Genomic DNA, 23,154 nt, shown 5'->3' with positions numbered 1-23,154 from the left:
TTTATAGTATGGAATAAGGTTTAAAAATCATCTTGTTAATTCCAAGTAGAGGATCTTGGAAATGTTACATGAGATGACTTTTTTTTGAAGGTTCTCTGTGGCCCAATAAGAGGAATGTTTAGAAGTATTCCCTGGTAACCAAATGAAGACAGGAGTATGGGCTTTCCTCAAGTGATTTATTCACCAGGCTGTGCAGCTAAGGAGTGCAATGAGACGTTTCAATATTATTTGTTTGTTCACACACTTATTTATTTTGAGACAGGGTTTACCAACGTATCTCCAGCTGTTTTCCAATTTGTAACCCTCCAGCTTCAAGTCCTGGGATTCCAGATGTGTGACACTGTGTCCTGCTTATTGTCCTTTGTAAAATCAGGAAAAAAATCAATAGATTTTTAGGTAGAAGACAATTTTATTCTTTGGGCATAGCATTAGCAACTAGTTTATACCATTTTTTTTATCCATTGTTCCTGAACACTTAAAATATGTTACAGATAATCAGATGTTGGCTAGTCACTTCCTAATTGACCCCCAACAAACTGAGTTAGTTATTCATTCATGCTTAGGCTCTGTTACAAATTCCTAATACAAAGTAGGTGCCCCCAAAACATTTAACCATCAGTCAAAGGGTTATTAAATATAATAACTCAACAAATGTAAACTATACTTTAGGACAAAAAGATGTTTCTCTAATCGGCATCAACATGAAGCCATCATCATGAGAACTGGTTTAGAGACTCAAAGTAACACGTGCTACCTTGGCTTTCCTGATGGCTCAACCTTGGCCCCATGTCTAAAGAAATGCCCACGTCAATGAATCGTTCGGAAATTGATGAAATCCTTTGTTCATACATGTGTTCGACAGCATCATATGTTAACAGTTAAACGTGCTTTATCTTCAGTATGATCAGGCAGACCACTATGACCTGGATACTTATTTGTATTTTCCATGAAGCACTGAGGTCTCGAGTGCTGCTGCTCCAGCTGTGACATTTGTGAAAATGCTGGTTCAATTTAAAAAGGAGAACTGAGTTATTTTTAATCTAGGAGCTATTTTTAATTTAGTCCCTAAAGAGTAATTGAATTAGTTGAAAGAAAAATCACGCCCCCATCCCGTTCTTTCTTTTCTTGTTTGTAGTACACGTGAATCTTACTTTCAGTCAGGCTGCCTCCTCCCCAGACATTACTCTACCACCTTCTTAGGGCCTATTTAGCTTTGGGTCAAAGATGACCTCAAAGATAGCAAACTAAAACTGAGAAGACAGCAACCTTCCTTCACTGAGCCAAGAGTCTCATGCGTGTCTTCCCATGGAAAGGGGGGGAAGATATTAAAAGAATAAGTTAGATCAAACACTAGAAAGAAGGTATCATAGGAGGGAGAGATTGGGAAAAATGGAAATACTTTGGAAGATGCAAAGGAAATAACCTGCTGGGTTTGTTATTGGTGTCTGTCAGAGCCCGTGTGTTTCACAGATGAAGGCAGAAGGAGTGAGAGTTCAAGGCCTGAGTTGCAGAATGAGACCCTGTCCCAAGCCCTCCTGACCCCCAAAAGACAATATATCTGGGTGCTGGCATGATGGCTATTGAGTCACCACGGAATTTCAGACCTTGAATTTTCAGTGGTTGTTTGTAATTTCCCCAGGCCCAACCCTGTAACTGATGAGGTCCTTGGAGCTGGAATGCTGTCTGCAGGCTGTGACTGAAGTGACATCCAGACAGGGCAAGCACTGATGTGAGCACCAATGTTGTCAGATTAGAATGGACACAAGTGAAAGTGCTCATGTGTTGTGTCGATGGTCATGATTATAATGAAATGACTCCAACAGAGGTAGGTAAGTGTCTAGTAGATTCATGGGCAAAATACTGTGTACCAGTGACCTGAGAAACTGGAAAATGGAAGTCAAGATGGCGGGCAGGAGGAGCTTTCTACTCTTCTGTATCAGGAAGGAACTAGAACTCCAAACATGGAGACTGGGAGCTGATAGACCCTGAAGATGACATGTTCAGCAGGCGGATGCGACAGTGGTGAAGGTCACCTGATACAGTTATAGCACAGGCTTGGAGCAGAAGCTTCATGGTGTTAAGTTACTTACATTGTTTCAGTTCATTCAGAGGTGGAGCTGGAGTTGAGGGAGACAATGTCCACCTTTTTTTTTTTTTTTTTTTTTTTTTTGTGAAAATTAAATGAGTTCATGTCACTAAAGCTTCTAGTGGCTGATATGTAATAATCTGCTCTGAAATACTCTGAAATCTGGAAATGCTGTGCTTACTGCCAGATACAGACACAGAGATGGTCACTGGCCGGTCTAAACTGCTTCACCTCCACGGTTCCATGACTTTTCCACTCCAACCACATTAACATCAATTCAATAAAGAAACTTCAACTCTTAGTCTTGTCTTGGCCACCGGTTCATTATAGAATTTTACTTTATTAACTCATGTGTTAAAAAATGATTACTGTCATTTTTTTTGTTTAAACAGGTCTTACTATTTTAATCTTAGTGGGCCCAGAACTCCTTATATATCTGGGGATGATCTGAAGTTTAGGGTGATCCTCCTACTGAAGTGTCCTGAATGCTGGAGTTCAAGGTACATGTTACCACACTTGGCTAAAACTTAAGGATGATTGTTTTTAACCAGTGACAACCCTTCCTGACTCAGCAACACAATGAATTCTGAGTCTGCAGAAGGGTTTTTGTTACTATGATTTACTCTGTTGGAAGCTTCTGGCAAGGAGAAGCAATGGGCACCCTCCAGAGGATGTGTAGTCTCAAAATGGCTTTGGAAGCAACAGAATCTATGTACCAGATCAGAAAGTCTGCCAGATCCCATTTCTTAGGTTCAGAATTTCCAATCCATTCATGAAACAAATAGCTGATTATCGACTGCAACATCAGTCATATGGAGAAGGGCTCCCCTACATCCCCTCTTCTACCCCCACCCCACACACATACCACATACTCTGAAGCATGTACCCTGACATCTGCGAGATAATTTTGTGCAGAAATTATTGCTGGGGACATTAGGATGCACCTTTATGTCAGTGAGGTCCTGGTAGAACATAAATTGCTTTCAGAAGAAAACAGGACTACTCCTCAAGTATAAGCAATGTTCTAGAAAATCTAAAATGAAGAGCACAGTGCTGTGATAAGGCTTTAACTGCCTACAGGCTTGAGTGAAGTAGTAAAGGGTGGCCAGCATTATTGGTATCTAATGAAAGAGACTGTACAGGAGGATGCTTAAAAGGGTCATGACTTTCATCGAAGGAATGCAGTCAGCTTGGGGCAGTTTGGCAGGAAAGACACACGAGAGAAAGCTGCCCGGTGCCTTTTGTAGCTTTGCCAGTGCCTCCTGTGGGCCAGATCTATCCAGGATTCATATGGGAAATGCATTGTGTCTGGAGGTGCACATCCCAATCTCCTCCATTGGCAGTCAAGGAAAATTTTTCATCCTCGACACACAAGAGAGAGAAAGTCCCATTAACAAGCATGTCTCTGTGGAATTCTAGCAACTTGTCATACTTTTCTCTGTAATCTAAGTCATTTGTATAGGTAGTATTGAGGACATGTGAAAAAAAAATCTCAGGAAAATCAGAACTGGGGAGGCTGAATTTTGAAATTACAGGGTACACACTTCATCTGGCTCCAACCATGCTAGTTTCTAGCATTTCTAACTGGCCTGTGCTCACGTCATTCTTCAACACACCCAATCAGCCATGGAGTTCCATGTGCTTGTCATGCTCAGTGGGCGGGTCCCATGAGCCAGTAAGGGTGAATCCTTGTTTGGTTTTGATGCTGTTGTTCTATTTTGCTCATTGCTTGTCCTTCCTCCATTACTTCCTTCCTTTATTTTCTGAGACGGTTCATGTGCTGATTAGTGTTAATTACCAGTTTGAGAGAATCTAGTTGTGTTTGGCTTTTGGCCATTTCTGGGGGGGTGCATATCTTGAGTGTATTAGCTGATGCAGTAAGACCTGCCTAATCCCCTGCTCTGGCAGGGATCTTAGACCCTGTATGTAGAGAAAGGAAGCTTTTATTCTTCCTTTTTCCCTCTGACTGCTGTGGTGATGTCACTAGCTGCTTAAAGCTCCAGCAGGCCTAACTTCTTATCCATGAGCTGTGAGCTGAATAAACCCTTCTCCCTTAAGTTGTTTTGCCAGAGTACTTTGCCACAAGCAACAGGAAAAGAAATGAAGTCTTATGCTGTGGCCTAAGCTGGCTTGATTTCAGATTCATGGCAATCCTTCGAAAAGTGCTAGGATTGCAAATTACATAATCAAATAGAATAATGATGTGTTGGTAACTGGCTGGGTTAGTAACTGCCCACACTACTGGTTCATGAACAAGTTTTATATATAAGTTGTTTTTATGTGTATGAGTGTTTGCTTGCATATGTGTATGTGCATTCCAAGTACTCTGGGAGGCCAGAAGAGGGCATTGGATGCTCTAAAACTAGAATAACAGATGATTGTGTGCTGCCTCGTGGGTGCTGGGAAACTCATAAATGTCTTCTTGCAAGAGCATAGTTTTTACATACTGAGTCATCTCTCCATCCTTAAGGATATGACTTAAAAATTATGTTGTATCACAAGTGAATTTGTAACAGATACTAGTTTATTGGTTTAAATTATTATGCTGGTTCGAGATGCACAATGAGATTGGTATAAATCTAAGAAAACCGAAGGGATGATTTACTTAAGATTTATAGAAAGAGGGACTATAAATGTCAGTATATAAGAAACAATAATTTACTGGTCACTGTGGCTCCTGCCTTTAACCCAAGCACTTGGGAAGTAAATGCAGAGGCAGGTAGATCGCTGAGTTCATGCGCAGCCTGTTTTCCAGAACAACCAAAGCTACACAGAGAAACTCTATTAAAATATTTTTAAGGTATAATATTATATTATAATAAATTGTGAAAAGGCAAACAAGCTATTCAATAGTACCATGTTTAAAATGCTGAATGAAAAATGTAAAATCAAAAATCAATGAGCAGAGAAATTACTTCTTGTATATCTATGTATAAGGTGAAGTCTCACTGTATATCCCAGATTGGCCTCAAAGTCACAACCCTGCTATAACTTTTCTCTTCTAAATTTAGTATTGTAGACATATACTCCCATGCCCAGCTGTTTCTAATGATTTTAACTGAGGTTCTTTTTAGTTTTTTGTTTGTTTGTTTTTGAGATTTGATCTTATTCTGTAATCTAAGATATCCTGAACTCACTCTGTAGTTCAGGCTGGCTTTGAACTCATAGATAACCTGACTTCACTTCTAAGGGATGGGATTACCAGTGTAGCTCCCTCTTCATACTTATGCAAGGCCATATGTAGCCCAGGCTTACTTCCCATCCCTAGGAAGTCACCAATAGCTTTACATTTCTAATCTTCCTCACCGGTCCGGGGATCATAAGAGCATACAATCATCATGTACTTTGAATTAGTGTGTTTAATTGGACTACACTTACAGTTCTTTCAAGCTTTAAAAAGGTACATTATTCTGACACCACCTCCTGACCCAAGTGCAGTGAATTGGTAATATTCATCATCTCTTCTGGCAGTTTTGAAGCCCTACGTTCTGTTGGCTTAAGAATTTAAAATGACACATTATTGACATCACTCTTTTCTGCCCAGTCTCTTCACTGGTGGATCCATGTACACTCTACAGAGGAATGAATACAAGGTCATGAAGACTATGAAGCCCCATTGTGGGTTCATTTTATGGAGCCTCTTGACCCTGAGTCTGGAAATCTCTTAATTTGTATTTGACTTTATTCATTTGGACCAAAAAATTTGTATCTTCTTCCAGGGTTCTCTCTTTTTGATAATGTTCATCTGAAAATATTTGGGAGACTCTGTGGCTAAGAAGATGATATCCAGAAGGTAAATATTTGCCACTGGAAGAGGCTTTAGATACTCTTGTAGACTCAGAGGCCACTGTAACCACATCCTGATTCTCCTACAAGAATAGAAAATGTTCCATCCGGAATCCCCTTATTCAAACTAAGATCGGAGTTGGAAAAAGCACAGGTCTTCCCTTATTATTCCACTGAGTTCATGGAGATTGTGGCTTCCAAGATATGGTCTATTGGGTCCAACTGTTTTTCCTAAGAATGGTGTTCTAGGTAGCTTGACACAAGCCAGAGTCATCTGAAAGGAGGGAACATCATTTGAGAAAAGACGTATTTGTATGGCATTTTATAAATTAGTAATTGATGGGGGATGTCCAAACCCACTGCAGGCGGGACTATTCCTAGGCTGGTGGTCCTGGATTTTATAAGAAGGTGGGTGGTGCAAACTAAGGCACCCAAACTAGTAAGCAGCGTCCTGCAGCAGCTCCTGCCTCCAGGTTCCTGACTTTCTTGGGTGATAAGAAGTAATGTGGAAGTGTAAGCCAAATACATTCTTTCGTCTCCAACTGCTTTTGGTCATGGTGTTGTGTGGCAGCAACAGAAACCCTGAATAAGACAGACAATTGTTGCTGTTTACAGTTCTTTATATTCTACCCTCTTCCCTGTCATGCTTGGCTACTAGACTGTCTGTGTGTACATCCTCCTAGTTAAGTCTGCTGTTGCTCATTTTCTCTTTCACTGAGCCCTGCAGAGACTCTGCCCTGCCCACAGCCTTTATGTACTGTAGCTTTAAACACCCAGATCTCCTGTGGGTATTGAGCAACCAGAGATATTTGCATACTACCTCATACACTTTTAAGTTCTTTCAGAAGTCAGGCCTAATTTACTGACTCTCACTCAGTACCACAATGACACATTCCTACCCAATGTTGCTCATCGTAACTCTTTACTTCCAGGCTTAGTGGATGGAGCTTTTCTCAGTCACAGTCTTCAACTTGGTAAAAACCAACTTTTAGTTCAGAGGTTTTGTTGTTGATGTTGGCTATGTAGTTTTAAAGTAGAGCTGGGTTTGACTTTATCTTTGCAAAGCCAGAACTTTTCTAACTCAGTGTCTAGTGTTTCGGTGTTTGGTAAAGAACTCAATTGTATAATAGGTCCAGTTCTCATGAAATGGTCCTTACTCTTCTTCCCAATTGTCTTCATTTATAATTTTTGTTTTTATATAATTTACTTTTATTTTATGCACATCAGCATTTTTGCCTGCATGCATGCACCCTGTGTGAGGTGTTACTGTAAAGTTAACTGTCAAGTTGCATACAGATAATGCAGATTTATCTGAGGCCATACTCCTTGGTCCAGGCCCTTACTTGCCTATTTCTTAAAGTAAATAGACACTGTCATTGGAAAGGGCAGCTCTGAGATAATGGAGCACTGTATCTTAGAGCAAACACATGCATTCAATTTCTAGTTATATAAATTATGTGTATAGGTCCTGGATAGAGGACTTTTATTAGTAACGAGAGCTTCCTGTTCTTCTAGGAATTTGCTTCCTCATACCCACACGGGCAGCTCATAACCATCTATAACTTGAGCTTCAGTACATCTTATGTCCTGTTCACACACAAGTAGCATACACACACACACATACACACAGACACATCAAAATCAATATAAATCGTTAAAATATTGTGTGTAGGTCACGTCCTCTCATGCTTTGTGTCTGGAAGGTGGTTCCCGTGCAGATTCAACATGAGGATCGAGAAGTGTTATTTCTTCTCCAGGCTGATCTGTCCAGGCCACAGCATGATGTTCATCTGCAACACCTGCAAGGTGTTTCGATTCTGCAAATCCAAGTGCCATAAAAGCTTCAAAAAGAAGAGGAACCCACCCAGGGTCAGATGGACTATAGCCTTCTGTAAAGCAGCAGGCACAGAGCTCATGGTGGACAACTCATTTGAATTCAGAAAAGCATAGAAAGGAGCCTGCGAAATACCAGCAGGAGCTGTGGAATAAAACTATTGAAGCAATGAAGAGAGTTAAAAAGACCAAACAGAAGCGCCAGACTAAAGTTATAATGAAGAGGTTGAAGAAAAACAAAGAGCTACAGAAGGTTTAGGACATCAAAGAGGTCAAGCAGAACATCCATCTTATCCGGGCTCCTCTTGCAGGCAAAGGAAAGCAGCTGGAGGAAGAAATGGTCCATCAGTTACCGGAGGATGCGGACGTGGAGGAAGCTTCCTAACGGTGCTGCCAGCAACCGGCCCTATGCACACTGGAGTCAAGCTGAGACTTTTGGCCCTTAAGTTATGGATTGGTTTCATAAGGTCCCTCAGACAAGGGTAATTCAACGTGCTTCCCCCTTAAATGTTGCAGCCTGTAAAAGAATCCCCTTGTGGGTGCTAGGTCTCAGCTCAGTGCTCTGCTTCACTGTGGTGTGCTCATGCAAACAGGAAAGTTTGTGTGTAGATGAAGACATGAACTGTGGGCATAACATGGTGGAGCCAACCGTCTTCCAGTGTGAAATTTGAATTGATGTAATATTTTACTTGCACTGAGATAGTCTGTTTATTAGGGTTATTGAAATGGAAGTCACACAGGAACTGACTGTTCTCATGCCTACCTGAGTCTCTTTTGTTTTGGTCTACTATGTTTAATAACTTCTTAGAGTTGCATAATAGCAGCATACAGTCCAGTCAAACTATTGGATGATCTGACCTGTTATGTGATGGTCGAGATAGGCCAGGTTGATAAACTTTGCATAAATAGCACCTTGCTATTTATGCTTTGAGAATGCTCAGTCCCAAGTTGTCACATCTGTCCCCAAACATTCTCTCCTTCCAGCCCACCAGTGATCTAGAAGCAGAAGAATCTTGGTGCCTTTCAAAGTTTACTGTGCAGTTTTCTTTTCCTTCCCTTATTATATATATATATATATATATATATATATATATATATATATATATATATATATATATATATAGAGAGAGAGAGAGAGAGAGAGAGAGAGAGAGAAAGAGAGGATTTCTTTTTGTAGCTCTAGCTGTTCTGAAACTCACTCTGTAGACCAGGCTGCCTTGAACTCACATGAGATCTACCTGCCCTTGCCTCCCCAGTTCTGGGACTAAAGGCATGCACCATCATATCTAGCATTTTTTTACTTTTATTTTAATTTTTAAAACTTAAGGTTCGGTGGTTAAGAGCACTGACTGCTCATCCAGAGGTCCTGAGTTCAAATCCCAGCAACCACATGATGGCTCACAACCATCTATAATGAGATCTGATGCTCTCTTCTGGTATGTCTTAAGATGATATAGTGTACATATATGTGATAAATAAATAAATCTTTTTTAAAAAAGGAAAAAAAACAGCCAAAATGAAACTCTAACTTTGGAAAGTAGAATTTATGAATAGAATGCTAACTATTATTTGTACACAAATAAAGCCCTTTCTAAAATAAAAAATTATGTGTATATTTTGATGGCTTATGTAGTATTGTTTTTGTCTTTTAGGTAGAAAATAAAAAAAAAAAAACTTTTCCTGTTCTCATTTCTTTTCTTTTCTTTTCTTTTGAGAAAGGGTCTTTGCTGTCTATCTTAGGTTGTCTTTGAACTTGATATATAGCCAATATGATGGTTTGAAAAAGAATGTCCCAATAGACTCTGATGTTTGAACACTTGATACTCAGAGTTCTCTAGAGGATCAGAATTTACAGAACATATATTAAAGATTTATTAAAAAGTCTCATAGCCTGTGGTCCATCTAGTTCAATGGCTGTCTACCAATGGAAGGCTTAAAAACCCAGTAGTTGTTCAGTCCCTAGGGATGGTTATCTCAGCTATTCTTCAGTATACACCAGACTCTGAAAGAATTAGGCTGTAATTCCAGTGAAGGAATAGACTTCTTAAGAAAGAATGAGAGTGGAAACTTTCATTGTTCTTCTGAAATGTAATACATAGTATAGTTTATTACAATTCTCTTTAAAGCAGGTTATATGTATACAGATGTATTATAAGCCCTCAGTTCTATGCACCCCTTTAATCCCAATACTTAGAAGACAGAAACATTCAGATCTTTGCAAGTTTTAAGCCAACTGGTCTACCTAGCAAGTTCTAAGCCATCAAAGTTACAAAGTGAGACCTTGTCTCAAAAGATGGGTGGGATGAGGTTTGGATTTAATCTGTTGGGATGTGAAAGTTTAATCATTATGTTGTCTTAGTTGGGGTTCTATTGCTCTGAACACAAACCATGGCCATAACAATTCTCAGAAAGGAAAACATTTTGTTGGACCTGGATTACATTTTCAGAGATTTAGTTCATCATCATCATCATCATGGCAGTGGGCAGGCATCTGAAGAAGGAGCTGAGAGTTGTACATCCAGCAGGCTGAAAAAGTGAAGAAGACACATTTACTCCAACAAGGACACATTTAGTGTCATTCCCTTTGGACATATGGGAACATTTTCATTCAAACTACTACAGCTCTTCTCTGGCTGTGAGGTTAATATAGTTTGGCCATTCTATAAGCTACCTAAAAATAAAGATATTGTCAAGATTTTTAAATGTTACTTTGTAAAATTTCAAAACTATCCAACAGATAGAAACAGGATAGTGAAAATTAGTTAATCAGTTACTTAAATAAAACATTGAGGGTCATAACAAAGTTTAGTAGGAGGAGGTACTTTCTGTCAAGTCTGATGATCAACTTGAAATTAATTCCTGTGGCCCAAAGGTGGAAGAATAGCCTGTGGCATACATGTATATATACATACACAGAGAATAAATAAATGTATAAATAAAATGGTTTATTAGAAATGTATGCTTTATATTTTCTTGCTTTCTACTCAAATTTAAGATAGCCTTGCCTAGCAGTAAGACTCAGTGGTTCTACTAGTCATCTAGAGGAAATGGTCAAATCCAGACTTTAGACCTTAGGAAGAGAAGTTTGATGAAGTGACCAATTTGAAGCCTTTCCTAGCTTTTGATGTTTTTTTCTTTGTCTGGTCCCCTACCATGTCTATGTAGACATTTGAAAAACAGCTTTTATAGAGGAAAAATGCAGTTCCATGTTACTCCTCCACATCCACTGATGCTGGACCTCTGTATGGACTAGACTAGAGGATGAGGAAAGTCACTGTCTAACTTTTGCTATCCAAGAGCAATCTGTCCAGAAGAGAAGAGAGCAGAGCAAACTGTTAGTGCACATTGGAATTCCACAGGTTTCCAGAACCGTGAGCTGATGATTTAGTAACTATAACAGTTTTATCAAACATAAACACACAGACCTTTTTTTTCCAGAATGACTCTACAAAACAGGGATTTCCTCCCCTGGGCTGTTTCCATTGGGGAGATATCTGATAGGAGGGAAAGTCTAAACAGTGCTTGGGACACAGAACAAGGGCATGAAGCCTCAGCATCATACCCTGAATTATCCCTTTCCTTCCAAGGACTGACTAAGTTTATGGCTGAAGTGACTCATCTCCACCCCCATGCCTCAGTTTACAAAACACACTTGTTAGATACCACCACCAAGACAAATTATAGCTTCACTGACCTCTGCTGTTTGTCATAGGGTAGTCACACGAAACATGGAAGGCAAGATATAAACCTTTCAATTTATCATAACTTTAACAAAGCCTTTATTTTAAAAAATTCACAAAGACAAGTAGGACCTCAGTTCTGCAGGTGGCAATGGAAAGGGATTGTCACAGAGGTTGTCTTGGTAACTTACATTATTTAATCATGCAGTTATGTAATCCTGCCACTAATCAAATTTGTGCAGGAGGAGCTCCTCAAGTTTGTGGCCAGCCTGGGCTATATAGTGAGTTCCTCAGTCCCAGGCCATCAAGGGATTGAGAGTGAGGCCCTGTTTCAAAACAAACACAAAAACACCCAATCAATCAATCAAGAAATAAATAAAAGGGAGGGAAAGAAAGGGGAAAATAGAAAGAAAAAAAAATGAAGAAAGAAACAGTGTGATTGTAAAATGTAATGGGGGAACTTCCTGTGATGGACAGAAGTGCCCCCAGATGTATGACATGCTCTGAATTTTATGCTTATAATGAGAGATGGTTGTACTAAGTTACCCCTCAATGAAAAACTTGACTGTTCTGTGTCACTAGGAGTAATACACATTCCTATCCAAGGCTTAATATGTCCAACCCTGTCTCTCCCTCAACACTTTGCAGGCCTTCCTTGGTTCTCACTGGTCTTCACTTCTTAAAAAGAAATGCACCAAAGAACTTTTCATGGTATTCTGGCTGATTCTTGCCACTTCCATTGACTCATGCCAATTGAGGGGAGCCTTGAGGGTTGCTACTGATTCATGGTCAATGTTTGCTATTGGATCACCAGTGTCCTGACAATGAAGAGTGCAAATGCCCCCAAATAACTACTTCTAAACAGTCCAACAAAACCCTTTTTCTATAAGCCTCCTTTTTTTCCCTCATCATTGAGCAGAAAGGGAAGTTGATGTGTTCGAGAACCCCAAATAAAGTAGGTTTAGAGGAAAATCTAAGCCTGCAGGTAAGTTTCCAGTACAAGGCATGATTTTCCTCTTGTTGAGTGGGTCTTCAGTTGAAGTAGAGAGCTGCAGGTTACTGCCAAGGTATGGGTTATAATACCACATTGATCATTGTTGTGGCTAGCAAGCATCATTTCTATGCAAGACTGTTGATTGATTCTCTCTTTTAACTTTCAAGGTGCCTTCTAGTACCATAAGGTCTATCACCTAGGGAGGATGCTTACAGGTCAGATCAGCTCAGGGGCTGCTAGACCCTATGTTTGAAGTGTTTGGTATTTCAACAATAGGAAACCTTTGTTCTTCTGTGTTGAAAAACCAGGGGCAATATTGAAAGCTTGTAATGTTCTGGAGTCTCTCGGGCAACCCTGACCAACTCAGAAAGGAATTCTCATACTAGGTATTAAAGTTTCTGGAAGCTGGTTTTTGGCTTTTTAAAGGAGCAGTGTCAGCCCAGATTAGAAAACTTAATTTAAATTATGTATGTTTATTTATACATGAATGTACATGTATTAATTAGTGGGTTTTGATAATAGCATTATTCCATATGCATATTCCACACATTGTTTCATATTTATCAGATATACTTACTGTTATTTTACCTTCTGTATGTATTTCCATCCTCTAAGTAGAAATCCCCCCATTTTTGAATTCCCTCTTCAGATACATTGTAGCCTGCTGTTCTCCTCTCCGTCGCTCCCCAAACTTCTGACCCTAGCAATGGTCCCTTTTTACTGTCCTGATTTCTGAAGTTCCTCTAAGAAATGTACTTCCATCTGAGGGTGATCTCACTCCATCAGAAAGATAATAATCAGCAAAACTACTGACAACAGATCCTGAAGGGAATGTGGGGAAGAGGGAATCCTTGTTCACTGTTGGTGGGATTCCAAACTCTCAAAATCCTTGTGGAGAATTCACAAAATTATAAATAAATCTACTATATGACCTAGTTCTACTTCCTGGCATAGGTTCAAAGGATCAGTTATCCTCCTCCAGAGATACTTGCTCAGCCAGGCTCATTGATGTTCTAGTCACAATCGCTAGGAAATAGAAGCAATGTAAACATCTCCCAGCCAACACATCAATAATGAAAATGCGGCAATATCCACTACGGAATATGAGTTAGGAAAAATAAAATAAAATTTTTTATTTTCATATAAAAAATGAAGTAAAGAGGTTTGCAGAAAAGTCTATCTCACTATTGATGAACCTAGGTGATTACATATGATAACTTCTATAGAAAAGGGTTCTCTAACTTAACATGAATGATCCTCTGCAAATACTGAAATTTCCATTTCTTAGATTATGCTGTATAATGGGTCTACTGGACTGCACAGTTCATACCTTTGAAGATTACCAAACTTTGCCAAAGGTGTAATCCCCAATAAGTCATTATTGACATCTCAGGTACTGCAAATAAGAACTTGATGGCAGACATCAGGAATCTTTTTGCATTTTAGTAGCTTGAAACTCTAGGGCCAAGTGCAGGGTCCCTGGAGAGAATTCTGCGCCTCTCAGGGATACTGTCTCCCTTACTTGAACCAAGAACCCTATGACGTTGGACATTAATGTGATGAGAACCTGACACATAGGCGGGTCTCTTCCAAGTATAGTCTGATCTCCCTTGGTTAATCTGCTGAGCCCATCAGAGAAGTGTCCTCAGGGTACTAAGCCTGCATAAAGCAGGTTGTCCGTGTACAGGTCTCTCTCATGTTCTGTTCCACCTTGGCTCCAAGGGGGCAAACTCTTGCCCTCAGCTCAGCAGAGGGACCTGACCAGGAGCTCTTCAAGCTCTGGTAGCATCTTCTGGATGTTTCGGCACATTTTGTACTGAACTCCTTATTGGAAATTTCCATGTCAGGTCTCTTGAGTCACCCCCACACAGCATAGGCTTGCTGTGCAAGTGGGACATAGTCTGGACACACCCTGCTCTCTACTACTGTGACTTTCCTGTCAAGATGCCTGAGGCAGTGTACCATGGAGAGGAAAAGGTGCAAACCTCCACCTTTCAGAAAGAAAGCACCCAGCTCATGTCCCTCATCTTCAATACTTTCCATTCACCAAACAAGAAAATAATTCTTTAGGAGTTGATCTCTAATGCTTCTAATGCTTTGGACAAGATTTGGTATGAGAGTCTAAGGGACACTTCCAAGTTAGATGGAGGGAAAGGGCTGAAAATTAACACCATCCCTAAACTTCAGGAGCATGCCATAACTTTGGTGGACACTGGCACTGGGATCGCCAATGCTGACCCTGGTAAATAATGTGGGAGCCATTACTAAGTCTGGTACAAAGGCATTCATGGAGCTTCTCCATGATGGTGCAGACTTCATCATGATTGTACACTTTGGTGTTAGATTCTATTCAGCTTGTCTAGTGGCAGAGAAAATGTAACTGTATGAAAAAAATTACCTCTATATAAAACATGTTTTTTTTTCTTAGTCCCTAAAACATACAGTTGGGCAAAGTTTTACTAGAATTTACATTGCTGAGTTATTATAAGAAATGATTTCAAGTGTACAAGAGGATGCACATGGGTTTCATGAAGCTAGTATACCAATCTTGTATAAGAGGTTTGCCTGCACACAGATGTGTTATCTGCACAAGTCTTGCAACCAATTTCTGGAGGACACCAGGTGGCAAGTCAGTTACACTTTGAGCTAATTTGGGAACCTCAATAGACTTTGAAATATCACAGCATGTTTTTTTATTGTTCTGATTTAAAACTTTTAAGATCATATAAATAGAGGCAGTTCATTAAGAAAGAACAAAACTTCAGTCTCCTCTTTGGAGTTGGCTAGTGGAGTGAGCTGGAGAAGCAGACACTCAAAGGCATATGTGTGTGTTAGAAAAGATCTCAAGCTGCCCTCAAATTCCTGATCTGTCTTCCATCTCCCAAGTGCTAACATTTGTAGGCATATGTTACCATGTCTGGCTTTTACTACTTCTCTAAATTTTTCAGATCTCTTGGTCAAAAGTTCCATATAAAGATAATTCTCAGAAAAATAGTATTAGAATTTCATCTTTCTAGAAATACAATTTTCTTTCTTTCCTTTCTAAAAGATTTATTTATTTATCTTATGTATATGAGCATACTGTAGCTGTCTTCAGACACACTAGAAGAGGGCATCAGATCCCATTACAGATGGTTGTGAGCCATCATGTGGTTGCTGGGAATTGAACTCAGGACCTCTGGAAGAGCAGTCAGTGCTCTTAGCCACTGAGCCATCTCTCCAGCCCTTGATACAATTTTTTTGTCTTTGCTTGTCGAGACATGGTATCATTATACTCCAAGTTGATTTGGAATTCACTGTATAGAGCAGACTGCCCTTGCACTTGAGAAAATCCTCCTGTATTGTCCTCCCAAGTCCCGAGATTAATTATAAATGTGAAACACATTTGTCCAACTTCTTAAATCATTTTCCAGATTATATGATACTGATTTTTCAAAAACACAATTGACATTAAAAGTAAACCTGTTCTTGTTTTGTTTTGTCTTGTGTGGTGTGTTATCAATTAAAAACAAACCATTTCCTGTAAACATTTGCTTATCTTTTCTATGCCTAGGGTTGAACTGAGAGTATTTTGCATGCTAAGCATATATTTTATCATTGGATCCTGTCCCTTTTCAACTTGTAAGAGCCTATTTAACTAACAGATTTGTCACAGCTATCTTTTCAGAAAGTTCTGTTCCCTATCATATTCAATTCTCGTTAGCTACTCACAAGTATGTACCTTTAGAGTGCACACTTCCCATTATAAGGCCAGAGGAGCTTTTCTTGTTTGAAATGAGGTCCTGAAGTTTGCAGTGGAGAAGGACACAGACAGACTTCTGCTAGACATCGATAAGATAAAACCTGAAAAACTTACTGTTGTCGGCAGTAAGAAGATAATGGTTTCAGACTCTGCTTGGGCCATTTGCTTCCTTTAGGGCACACGTTATTTAATCTCTTCATTGTTCAGTTCTTTCTGAAATCGGCATAATGATAGGGTTCCGCTGGCAGTGGGCTTAAAAAGCTAAACACATACCTGTGTGAAATAATGTGGTGCCTGGCTTATAATAAGTACTTCATAAACACTGGCTCTTATACTTCTCTAGCCCACCGAAGGAAGCTCAGCACAGAAGCAAAGCTCAGCTCCCAGTCACAGACGTTTCTGGTTACTGCTCTCTCAGAAGTTTACCAAAGTAGTTAAATCTAATAGGATCACAGTTATGTCATCTGTGAGGTCTTTAAGAATACTGTGAGAACCAAATTGTTAAAATACTGGGGAATTAATAATAACAGCCTGTTTTCCTTTTAACAAAAATTCTCTGCAAAAATGACATGACATAGATATTTAATAGTATGGACTTTTTCACTTGTTTAGAGCAGCTGACTTATTCAACAGTCTGGTATAGTGGCTGCATCTTAGTTGGTAGCTACTGGTTCTGTATTTCAAGTGAAGGGAGAGCAGGTTTCTTTAGTTTGGAATGTCTGGAGACTTTATGAAGGATGATGGATTCAAGTAGACTTTTAGTGGAGTTTAGAAAAAATGGTCTTGAGCTAAGAGAGAATGGTTTTGCATTTTCTTTTTTCTCCATTTTTGTTTTTTCCATTATTGGATATTTTCTTTTTTTTCTTTTCTTTTCTTTTTTTTCTTTTTTACATTTCAAATGTTACTCCTCTTCCCAGCTTCCTTTCTGGAGACCCCTATCCCATTCCCCCTGCTTCTATGAGGGTTCTTTCCCACTAATCTACCCACTCCCTCCAGCCTCCCTGTCCTGGCATTCCCCTACACTGGGGCATCAAGCTTTCACAGGACCAAGGGCCTCTCTTCCCACTTATGCCCAACAAGGTCATCCTCTGCTACATGTGCAGCTGAAGTCATGGGTCTCTCCATGTTACTCGTTGGTTGGTTTAGTCCCTGGGAACTTTGGGGGGGGGTGGTTGGTTGATATTGTTGTTCTTTCTGTGGGGTTGAAAACTCCTTCAACTCCTTCAGTCATTTCTCTAACACCTCTATTGGGGACCCTGTTCTCAGTTCAGTGGGTGGCTGCGAGCATCCGCCTCTGTTATTTGTCAGGCTCTGGCAGAGCCTCTCAGGAGACAGCTATATCAGGCTCCTGTCAGTAAGCACTTCTTGGCATCAGCAATAGTTTCTGGGTTTGGTGACTGCCTATGAGATGGATTCCCCTGGGTGGGGCAGTCTCTAGATGATATTTTCTTCAGTTCCTGCACCTCTATATGTCCCTGTATTTCCTCCCACGAGTATTTTTTTCCCTTTTAAGAAGACTGAAACATCTACATTTTGGTTTTCCTTTTTCTTGAGCTTTATGTGGTCTGTGAATTGTATCTTCAGTATTCTGAGCTTTTGGGCTAATATCCACTTATCAGTGAGTGCATACCATGTGTGTTCTATTGTGACTGTGCTAGCTTACTCAGGATGATATTTTCTAGATCCAACCATTTGCCTAAGAACATAATGAAATTATTGTTTCTAATAGCTGAGTGGTACTTTATTTTTCTTTTTTTAGTTTTATTTTGTCTTTAGTTTTAGTATCTGTATAATTTTGAGTCCTCAGAGTGAGTTTAGAAATATTTCTTCGCTTTTAATTGACAAATTTAAGAACTTTAAAAGTTTGTTAGGAAAAGCAGTAAATCTGTTGGGTTTAGCTCAGGGTCTTAATTGTATTAAGGCTTAGTTGGACCAGAATTTGCTGTGTAGGTCAGGCTGGCTCTGAACATACACTCTCTCTCTCTCTCTCTCTCTCACACACACACACACACACACACTCACTCTCTCTTTCACACACACACACTCTTTCTCTTTCTCCCTCTCTCACTCTTTCTCTCTCTCATACACACACACACACACACACACACACACTCTCACTCTCTCTCTCTCTCTCTCTCTCTCACACACATACTCTCTCTCTCACTCTCTCTCATACACACACTCTCTCTCTCATACACTCTCTCTCTCTCACTCTCTCTCTCATACACACACACTCTTTCTCTTACTTTCTCTCTCTCTTTCTCACACTCTCCCCTTCTCTCTCTCTCTCTCTCTCTCTCTCTCTCTCTCTCTCTCTCTCTCTCTCTCTCTCTCACACACACACACACACACACACACAAAAAAAAAACTGCTTTTTATCTCCTTCCTTATACTGTCTTGCCTCAGTTTGTCAGGCTTAGAAAATTACATACTTGTAAATGTTTTCAACTTACTGGAACATGAGTTCAAAACACAGCACAACAATTTCCTGGTCTTCAGAGGTATCTACTGTCACACTGTCTTTCTCGTCTCAGTGCATAGTAGTTTGTTTCTTCTCTCTTTCTTTGGCTTGATTTGGCTACAAGTTAAGTCTATCCTGCCTATCATGTCAAAGAATGAACTCTTTGTTGGCCAGCATGGCGTCCCATAGACACTGAAGCAACACAAGCTCCTGCCATTACTTTGTTTGCCCACCATCAGCACTTGATGGTAAGATGCCATTGCTGAGGGCAGCATGTAAAAGCATGAGGACTTCCTAGAAATGACCTTGCTCTACAATAATGACATTGAGACCTGGTGTGTTTATATATAAGCTTCTTATACTGTAGCTAGGCAGATACTAAGCTACACTAACCCAACTACGTTGGTCTGGCCTAATTCCCAGCATACTTCCCAGCTATGTGTCCTATTATCTGCTGGCTTAGTCTTGCTCTGGCTAGTCCTGCTCCATCCATGTTCTTGTGGTGCCTCCCTCATGGCAACTCTCTGGACTCACTCCTTTCTTCTCTTGGCATTCTCTCACTAGGATCCTCAGTCCTGCCTTAACTCTCCTCCCAGCTATAGGCTGATCAGCTCTTTATTAACAATTGGAGAAGAATTTTTACACAAAATCGAGACAGGCAGACTGCTGCCAATAGTACATGATAGGGCTGTTGCACACTAGAATTCACAGATGGCATACATAACTTTATGCACGCAACATGCAGAAAGAAGTCAAGTTGCTCAAAATTCCAGCAGAGATTGGGGAAGGACTCACACAATCACACCCTTAGTTAGCACAGGTCCTGGTAGTTTGCTCATGCTCCAGAGATTGGCTCTATATTCATACACATACTAGTGTCATTATGGAGACTCACTGGGTTAAATAAAACTGTGCATAATGTTGGTAGTGTGAAATGGTGGTGAGGTGAGTATGGGGAAAGTTAGAGGGAAGAACGCGAAGGCGAATTTGATGAAAATGGAACATATTCTGGTTTGAGGTTCTCATAGATTACACTCAAATGTATTCAAAGGGCAACTCTTCATTTTCTATATTCTTTGTATTGTTCTTTTAGTTTCTGCTGCATTATTTTCAGCAGGGTTTGTTGTTGTTGTAGCTCTAAGAGTTATTCTAGTAGAAGCCTGGACTACACTCCCACCAACAACAAATACCATGTAGGCCTAGCTTCAGATACTTCAGAGGGAAGCAAGACTATAGCAGTAGTTGGGATAGAGGTCATTCATTCCTGAGATTTGAGCAAAGATTCTGACTGCCTTCTGCCCTTGTCACCAGAAGTTTCCTGACATGAAACTAAAGAGTAAGGAACTGCTTTTTTAAAACAAAGGAAATTTCAAGACAAATAATGTTGAGTCTATTGCATGTGATTTCACAAATTAACTTTTTCTTCTACTAACTCTGTGATTTGCTGTTTTTATCTTAAGATGTCAAGGTATAACATGGGATTGGTTATTTAAATTCTTGCCTGTTATTTACTTATTTTTTTTTTTTTTTACAGTACAGATTTTTGTGTAAGTTGGACTGGCTTTAAACTCAGTATCTAACTGAGTATAATCTAATCCCCCTGTTCCTTAATGCCACTATTACATTACCATACCTGGCTTCTTTTAAAAAATATATTTGTGATTATGTATATGTATGTCTGTGTGTTTAGCTTTATACACAAGGTTCTCTTGAAAATCCAAAGAGAGCATTGGATCCTCTGATCTGGAGTAACAAGAGGCTTTGAACTACTCAATGTGGGTGCCGATAAGCAAATTTAGGTCCTCTACAAAAGCCTTATGGCCTGATGACTACTGAGTCATCTCTTCAACTTCTGGCTTCTCAGTTTCAGTGTAGGCATTTTAATATGCTTTCTTAATAGAACTTCCACTGTGCCTCATAGGTTCATGTATGTTGTGCTTTCATTTATAATAGATTTTGTGAAATTACTTAAATGAGACAGGGTTCCTATGGTGGATTGAATAAGAAATGCCCCACGTAGGCTCAGATGTTTACGTTGGTCTCCGTTTGACTATGCTTTGAGAGTATACAGTTTAGATCAACTTCCAACTTGTTTTTTTCCTTCTCCTTCTCCTTCTTCTCCTCTTTCTCCTCCTCTTCCTCTTCCTTCTCCTCCTCTTCCTCCTCCTCCTTTTCCTTCCTTCTCCTCCTCTTCTTCCTCCTCCTCTTTCTCTTCCTTCTCCTCCTCCTCCTTCCTTCTCTTCCTGCCTCTCCTCCTCCTCCTCCTCCTCTTTCTCTTCCTTCCCTCCTCCTCCTTCCTTCTCTTCCTTCCTCTCCTTCTCCTCCTTTTCCTTCCTTCTCCTCCTCCTCTTCCTTCTTCTCTATCTCCCCCTCTCTCTCCCTCACAGACTCATTTCCTTCCTCCATAATGATAGTTAGAAATGTGATTTCTTGTCCGGTGTTCTCCCTGCTTGCTACCACATCTCTGCCTTTGCATGATAGACTTTCGAGTCTCTGAAACTCTAAGTGAGAGTAACTCTTCCTTAGGTTGCCTTTGGTCATGTTTCATCACTGCAACAGAAAAGCAAACTAAAACAAAATCCCTACCAGCAGAGCCTGGGCTGTGTTTTAGAGGCATGTAAAAGACGTTGGAACTTTGCATTAGAAATGTGTTGAATGTTGTAATTAGAGTTCCAAAAGGTATGTTAATAGGATCCAATCAGGTAGTTACACCACAAATGAAGCTGAGTGTGGAGGCCTGAGAGGAGAGATTTCAGGGAAAAACAAAGATTAATAGCAACTGAGAATTCATATTTTGGCAAATAATCTGACTGACTTCCTTTTACTTTATCCTAAGAAATTGCCTGAGGCAAAATTGAAAAGTACTTATTTATTTATTTTGTTTTGATTTTTTTGTTTGTTTGAGACAGGCTTTCACCACCCCAAAATTGAAAAGAACTTTATTTATTTATTTATTTTTGTTTGTTTGTTTGTTTGTTTTTTTGAGACAGGGTTTCTTTGTGTAGCCCTGGCTGTCCTGGAACTTACTCTGTAGACCAGGCTGGCCTTGAACTCAGAGATCCACCTGCCTTTGCCTCCTGAGCACTGGGATTAAAGGTGTGCACCACCACCACCCCAAAATTGAAAAGTAATAGACTAATTCTTTTGAAGATGGGAAACTTGTGTTACAAGGCGTTGCTGATAATGCTTATGAAGGTCTACGATGAAAGAGAACAAATGAGAAAGGAAAATGAATGTACATGTGGTTCAGAAAGAAACACACTAGGAAGCTTAATGTTGCAGCCAATGTGTGTATTGGAAGAGAGGCTGTAATTGTTAAGAATTTTAGTGCCATTAGCACTGAGCACTCTGCACTGGAATAAAGAAAAGGGCATGACCTCACCCAGCTAAGTTTCCAATTCGTGAAAGAGAGCCTAAAGAATTTTTTGTTTCTAGGAAAATCTAAATAAATAACTTCTGAAAATTTGGATCATAGGAGCCACAGTATGTTGCATAGTTGAACAGGGTAGCATTATGCATATGATGTTGGCTGTGGAGAAACTTAGCTAATTAAGGTTGAAATCCACCATTACCAGATAGTTTCTTTGAGCTCTGTACAAAATGGAAGAATCCCTTTTCCAGTAGGGCTTTTCTGACCTTGTCTTGGGATCCTGGACCTCCAAAACCTCTACATGGGAAAAGTCACACAGTCCTTGGCAGACCTACCAGTTAAACTTTTTCTTTTCCTCATCTTCTTTTCTTTTTTTCCTATATTTTTTACAATTTTATTTTAAAAAAACCAGAGATACATATACAGATTATTGAAAGCATTTTAGTGTAAATACATATGAATATATTTTTCACAGTACTTGATTTTTTTAAAGTTTTATAATATGCATTGAAATCTTACTATTTACAAAGATTATAAAATATATGTAAAACAAAATGTAACATGGAAATAGTCAAAGTTTTCGGTATGTAAAGATTAAACATAATGATTTTTAACCCTTGTTTGATTCTCTGGTGTCTAACTTCTTGAGTTCTTTGTATATCTTGGATATTAGGCCTCTATCAGATGTGGGGTTGGTAAAGATCTTTTCCCAATCTGTTGGCTGCCATTTTGTTTTCTTGACAGTGTCCTTAGCCTCACAGAAACTTAGTAATCTCATTAAGTCCCATTTGTCAATCTTTGACCTTAGAGCACGAGCCATTGGTGTTCTGTTCAGAAAATTTTCTCCCGTGCCTATGTGTTCTAAAGTTTTTCCTACTTTCTCTTCTAATAGTTTCAGTGTACCTAGTTTAATGTGGAAATCTTTGATCCACTTGCACTTGAGCTTTGTACAAGGAGATAAGAAAGGGTCTATTTTTCATTCTTCTGCATGCTTATTGCCAGTTGGACCAACACCATTTGTTGAATAGGCTGTCCTTTTTCCATTGAATGTTTACAGCTCCTTTGTCAACATCAAGTGACCATATATGTGAGGGCTCATTTCTGGATCTTCTATTCTATTCCATTGATCCATGTACCTATTTTTGTATCAGCACCATGCAGTTTTTAGCACAATTGCCTTGTAATATAGCTTGAGGTCAGGA

The 23,154-nt window shown here is 39.6% G+C and overlaps 1 pseudogene across 1 annotated transcript; it reads left to right on the top strand.

Annotated features, from left to right (window-relative positions):
- The first annotated feature begins 7,597 nt into the window (after nt 1–7,597).
- Nucleotides 7,598–8,090, top strand: LOC308421915 (putative ribosome biogenesis protein RLP24; annotated as a pseudogene). Its single transcript has one exon. The product of its transcript is annotated as a putative ribosome biogenesis protein RLP24 (transcript).
- Nucleotides 8,091–23,154: the final 15,064 nt, after the last annotated feature.

Source organism: Micromys minutus (genome assembly GCF_963924665.1).
Source record: "Micromys minutus genome assembly, chromosome: 6".
NCBI classification, from domain to species: domain Eukaryota; kingdom Metazoa; phylum Chordata; class Mammalia; order Rodentia; family Muridae; genus Micromys; species Micromys minutus.
This window is presented reverse-complemented; position numbering and strand designations above follow the sequence as displayed.